This window comes from Psittacula echo, assembly GCF_963264785.1.
Source record: "Psittacula echo genome assembly, chromosome: 3".
Taxonomy (NCBI): Eukaryota; Metazoa; Chordata; class Aves; order Psittaciformes; family Psittacidae; genus Psittacula; species Psittacula echo.
The window spans coordinates 9,426,239-9,432,242 of NC_137736.1; positions in this window are offsets into that span (position 1 = coordinate 9,426,239).

The following is a 6,004-nucleotide window of genomic DNA, read 5'->3' on the forward strand; positions in this document are numbered from 1 at the left end:
AGGAAAGGGTTTATGTAGCTGTATTTATACAGCTGTACTTGTAAGACATCTGTGGTTATGTATTTAAACAACTAGATCTTGCCTGAGCATTCAGGTGTTGATATTCCATTGATGTGAGTGAAGACAGAGTCCGTAAGGATAATACAAGCAGAAAAGTCCTCTTATAGCACAGTTGTTTCATACCACTTGTGTTTCAGGGAGGTGGGTTCCAGCTCCAGCAGCAACGTGCCTGCGGCAGTAAGAGTGGAGAGCTTCACACAAGGGGCTAACTGAAGGATGACGCACAGAGAGGAGGAGATGATTAGTTCTTCTTCTAAATTCGGTAGTAATTTGGGGATTTCCCGTAACCTCATTGGTAAAATGAAACCATGAGGGTATGAAAAGGGACCCTGCTGACACCATTGCAAATTTCTTGATGCCAGCTATGACACTTGGAGGGTTAAAGGTGATGAATTCAGACAGCCGATTACAAAACCACACTGAAATCCAGAGTGAAAAAGAGGAAGGTTCAAGCAAACTGTGTCTGACTGACTGCTTCCAGAGGAGGTAGTGAGGATCCTGCTTTGACTGCTCTCTGTGACCAAAATGGATCTTCCCCAGCGGATCCTGAGGGTGCTCATTCAAGTACTAAGTTTTCTTTCCTATCACGCCTTTGTATTTCCAGGTGATCACAGTGTTTCCAGCAGCTTGTGCTGGATGCCAGCCATGCAGCTGAGCTGTTCCCTGGTCTACAGTAATGAGAAGACTTCACTTATGAGGAATGGCTGAGGGGCCTGGGGGGCTTAGTCTGGAGAAGAGAAGGCTCAGGGGGGACCTTATCGCTCTCTACAGTTACCTGACAGGAGGATGGAGTGAGGTGGGGTCGGTCTCTTCTCCTAGGGAACAAATGATAGGACAAGAGGAAACAGCCTCAAGCTGCACCAGGGGATGTTTAGATGGAAATGAGGAACAATTCCTTTCTCAAAGGGTGCTCAGGCATTGGAACAGGCTGCCCAGGGCAGTGCTGCAGTCACCATGCCTGGAAGTGTTCACACACCGTGCAGATGAGGCCCTCAGTGCCGTGGGTTAGTGGTGGCCTCGGCAGTGCTGGGGTAATGGTTGGACTTGATGATCTTAAAGGTCTTTTCCAACCAAGTTGATTTTATGACTCTATGGAGCCTGCAAGTATCTGTTGCTTTAGAAGTAATTCGCACAAGAAGGTCACTCGGAAATATTATTCTCTCCATGGAAAAAAAAAAAATCTCTTTGTTTCTATTTTTATCTCCTAAAAATCCTCAGAAGAGCAGAGAAGTAAAGAGCGTGCAGGCAAGCACATGTGAGAAAGAGGAGGCTGGGGACAGCCATGTTTCCACCGCCTGTTGCACTGGTTTGCTTTGAGAAAGTGTTTTTTAGAAGAAAAAAGCCTAGAAGTTCCTGGATGCTGATCTGCAGTTACAGCTGGAAACAACTGGGGAAAACACCCTAATGGGGGAGGAGACAACCTAACTGCCTGCTAAGCCTCTTCCCCTTCTCCTCTGCTTTGGGGCTGGGGCAGCACCGAGCTGCGGGGAGGCTTTGGTCAGGTGTTTCAGGTTGTAGCTTTATGATGTGGTAAACCTGACTGTAGGGCTGCTGACATGAGATCAAACACACCCTGGCCATGCCATGCACAGGGCAGATAAGTATGAACTTGTTGGTTCCAAATCTCTTGTGAGTTTTCAAGACAATAGCTCTCCCATAGCCAAGCTTCATGCCTGTTCTGCTCTGGTTTTATCCTGTATCAGGTGCTGTCTTGTCCTCCCAGACATGGGACGAAGCCACCGTGTGATGCTCTGGCTCATCCACCAGAAACACAACACTGTTCCCATGCTTCAGGCAGAACAGATATTTAGGGATGGATACTGCAGGTTGGCATTGTTGGGTGTAAATGATCATATCCTCACCACCTAATGCATAGCACCCAGTATATTCATGGATAGGCAGGTAGGTGTTGCACGAATGAAGGGCTTCAGGAGGTTGTTTGAAAGCCAAGTCACCAAGTGGCGTCACAAGTTAGCTGGATCAGTTTGTCTGGGCAAGGGTCCACAGCCAGAAACTCCTTTGGTTGGTGCTGTTGCTGAGAAGCTGTGTGGGGCTGCACCCTCCATAATGGTGCTCCTGTCAACTTCCTGCTTCATCTCTCCATCAGGCCCAGATCTATTTAGCTGTGAACCCTGAGAGTAGTATCTTATGCCCAACAGGCATGAAGACCAAGGTAAATAACCCTCCATAGAAACCACACTTGAGTTAGATTTCACAACGCACCTTGGGCCTCATTCACGCTGAAGGCTGCTCTCAGCCCGTCAGTGCTGGTGGAGCTGTGGTTTCTGTCAGCCATGGTCCCAGTCCATGCACATGACATCCTGTCAAGAATCCTTGGTTTTTCCCTTTTCTTTGCATTTAAAAACCCTACTGTGATTTTTTCCTGCCAGCCATTCAGCCTCCCCTCTGCAGCACTATGGGGAGGAGTGAGCTGCTCTGCCTGCACAGAGCTTTCCCATTCCTCCACAATCCTTCAAACCATCCCTCACTTTCTGGCTTGTCTCTGCACCAGTTTGGGGATCCGATTTGGCACCAACCTTCCCAAGGGCTCCTTAGGAAGCACAGCTCTTTTCCACTATAATAGGAAAGTTCCAGTGGCATTCCACTTCTCGTTATCTCCCTCCCAGTCATATCTCTCCTCTAGGCTGTTTGAACTGGCTGTTTGCCTGACAGTAGTACAAGCCTCTGGGAGGCAGAGGGGATTTTTTTGTGTACCATGCAGGAAATCTGGGGCCTTCCAAAGTGAAAGGAACCACAGAAATGCAAGATCCTATTGCTGCTGATACCAGAGCTGGGCAAAGTGGCCATTTTGGCTTTCCAGTCTGCTGAAGAGGGCTCAGAAAGTTTCAGGCAAGTGAAGATGTTATTGTGGTTGGGAAGCCAGATGGAAGAAGAAGGGAGACAGATCTCATGGGAGAAAAGGGATTTCTATCCCTCCTTATAGGAACTTAAAACTTTCCATAGACAGACACTCCCTGCCATACTCTTCATCAGCAAAGGCCATGAGTCCAGAGGCTCTTGGGGTGGCACATGGAGTAAGGGGAAGAGAGGAGGTCTGTGGAGGCTGGAGGAGGAGAAGAGAGGAAAGGAGAAGACACAGCAACATCTAAAGCAAGTGCAGGTAGAGTTTGAGCAAGCCTGCAGCAGGGAGAAATGGGAGAGCACAGAAGAGGCCCCAAGCATCAGTACTGTTTGGGAGCTGATGCAGTATGAAGCTGTGAGCTAAGGGAGATCCCTGGGTGATGTGTTCAAAGCCAGGCTCCTGGGGAACGTGTCCAAAAGGCTTTACTGACTATGTTTGTTTATACATTTCCACCTAATTGGAGTTAATCTGCTCTGTGTCCTGGCTAATCGGCTGGGTCACAGGCCTCACAGGTTGGAGGGGTGTGTTCTGCTCTCCTTGTTTCAGGCTGTGGAGTCAGGGGACAGCAACCGCTGTGGAGGGGCTCGGAGCTGCCTGCTGTCAGGTCTGGTGGAAAAGTGCTTTATCCCTTGAGGAATGGTGCTGGGAGCATGTCCCCAGCAGGGACTGGTGCCTTTCTTCTCACTAATTGGTGGGTCTCATGGAAATGAAGGATTACTGGGAATAAAAAAAACCACCTCAGCAAGAGCCTGGCACTAAGAGGTCACTGCTCTTCAGGGTCTGCTGAGGCTCCCAAAGCCTGGTGGGCATCATGCTGGATACCCCATGCCTTGCCCTCACCCTCAGGGCCCCATCTCCAGCAAAGGAGACGTGCGGGTCAGCCACATGCCTCTGCTGTCCCTCTGTTCCCTGTGACCTTTGCCTTCTGGGAGCCATTCTGTGACCACCTGCTCAGAGACCATTTCTGTTTCAGGTCACTTTACTGGTAGGAAAGGGTGAGTCACAACACATCATGCAAAATCTTCCCCCTTGATTTCAGTTAAAGAAGATGCTGTTGGCACCAGCACATTCCACACTCTGAGGGTGGAAAGGATGACCTCAGCTGTGTGCCAAGAGCCCACTGTGCTATGGGGAAGCTGCTGTAAATACTGTCTCTAATTACTGCGTATTGCTTGGCTTCTAAATATTGACCAACATCTAGAAGCATGATAGAACATCTTATGTTGCCTCCACCACCACCCCAGCCCTGGTTACCTGCTCCCTTCCCCAAGCATGGGAGCCCTATTTGCCCCAGTCTGTTATCCAGACAAGGACGTTAAAGCAGCCACAGTGGGGTGAAGCTTCCTTTGTTAGCCAGTGCTTGCTCCAGTTTTCAGTTTCTCTCAGGAGATGGTAACTAGACTGGCCAACACAAGGGGTGCTCCTGGAGTGGTGTGAGATGTCCAGATGATGTGTTACTCCTGAGCAGCAAGTGTAGCCAGAACATATTCCTGCCAGACATGCCTTGGACCTGGCTGCAAAGGAGCCTCAGCTACACTACAGAGCAAGGACAACCTAGTGAGGAACAGCATGAGCATGAAGCACAGGTTCAGCTCTGGCCCAGGAGCTCAGAGGTATGAGAGCCCTGCCAATACTCCTGAACAAGGCCACCAGCAGTCTGTCCATGTGCACTCTGGAAGCAGCAGCGCTTGGAGCCCCTCCTCACACCTTGTATTCTACCAAAAGGCCCACTGCTAAGGCTGTTTAAAGCTGAAATAGCAGGGGAAGAACAGGTTCCTTTTTTCCCCTCTTGTGCATCAGACAAGCAGCCCTCATGTTGCAACTCCATTGCAGCAGAACTCAGAGGAAGTCTGAAGTACTAATCAAAAAGTTCAAGTGTCACGCCTGGGTGGAACAAGCATCATCATCACCAACAAAATTCATCCCACCTTCTTCCTCCCTCAGTAGAGCTCCTCATCTCCCCTTCCCAGCTTGGCTCCTCTCAAGCCCAGTTGCATCAATGCAGCTGTTAGCATATGCAGACTCCAATGAATGGAAGACTTTATTATTTTTAATAGGTGTTCTACATTAAAGTGTCCAAGACAAGTTAAAACAGTTGCCACCCTTGGCCTCTCCTTTTCTCCCCTCCCTAGTGCTATTAAATTTATATTGTTCAGTACATGAGAGAACTTGGCTTTAAAGTAATCTTAAGAAAACATAATCAGGAAGGATAACAACATGGAGTTTTAACTGCAATCATTTCAGTGCTATAGTTTGGAGTGATCCTTTGCAGAAGTAAATACTAAGAGGGACACAGACCAGCAGTTCAGGAATAGGACCGAGGGCCTGAAGCGTTTCCAAAGGTGGCTTTAGCACAAAAGCAGTAGGAGCATGAAATGAGACTTCATGGTGACTGTCCACATGCAAAAGGCCAGCACCCCCACCGAGTTCTCAGAAGCAAGCCAGACAACCATCATTACATAGTAAAATGACTAGGCAGAGGGAAGCAGCACAACTCACTTGAGCCCAGAGCGCCAACTTGGAACCCAGAGATGCCTTCCTCAGAAGTGGAAGGTGAAGGATCCTGTACCTGTGATCAGACACTTCCCTCACTCCACTGCAGGCATCAAGATGGGGCAAGCACCATGCCAGAGCAAGCATGTGCATGCACAGAGGACACTGGGAAACTATCCCTTGCTTGGCAAAGCAAGCAGGAAAATCAATGTCAGGATTTTGAGAACAAAGCTGCTGGGATCCAAGTGCCATTCAGTGGAAGCCTGTTCTCATTCTGAGCCCAGCAAGCAAGTCGCAGCCTCCTGCAGCAAGCCAGACAGACAACAAGCCATCAGCACTTCTCTCCACTCAGTGCTATATTAGTGGGAAGTAGCCAAGATGCAGAGGCCAGAAGGCTCCCTGAGCTTTACTTTGAAAACCAAGTGTGTAGAAGCAGTTCAACACATTACGCACTGAGGTAGAGGCAGATTCACCAGTGCTGGTAAAAGCCACGTGCTGTTGTCTTCGGGTCAAGCAGCTCTGCTTCCCTACTATACAAAAGGGAAGCACCAAGGGCTGGTCACCACCACACTCTCAGCAGGGAAGGGA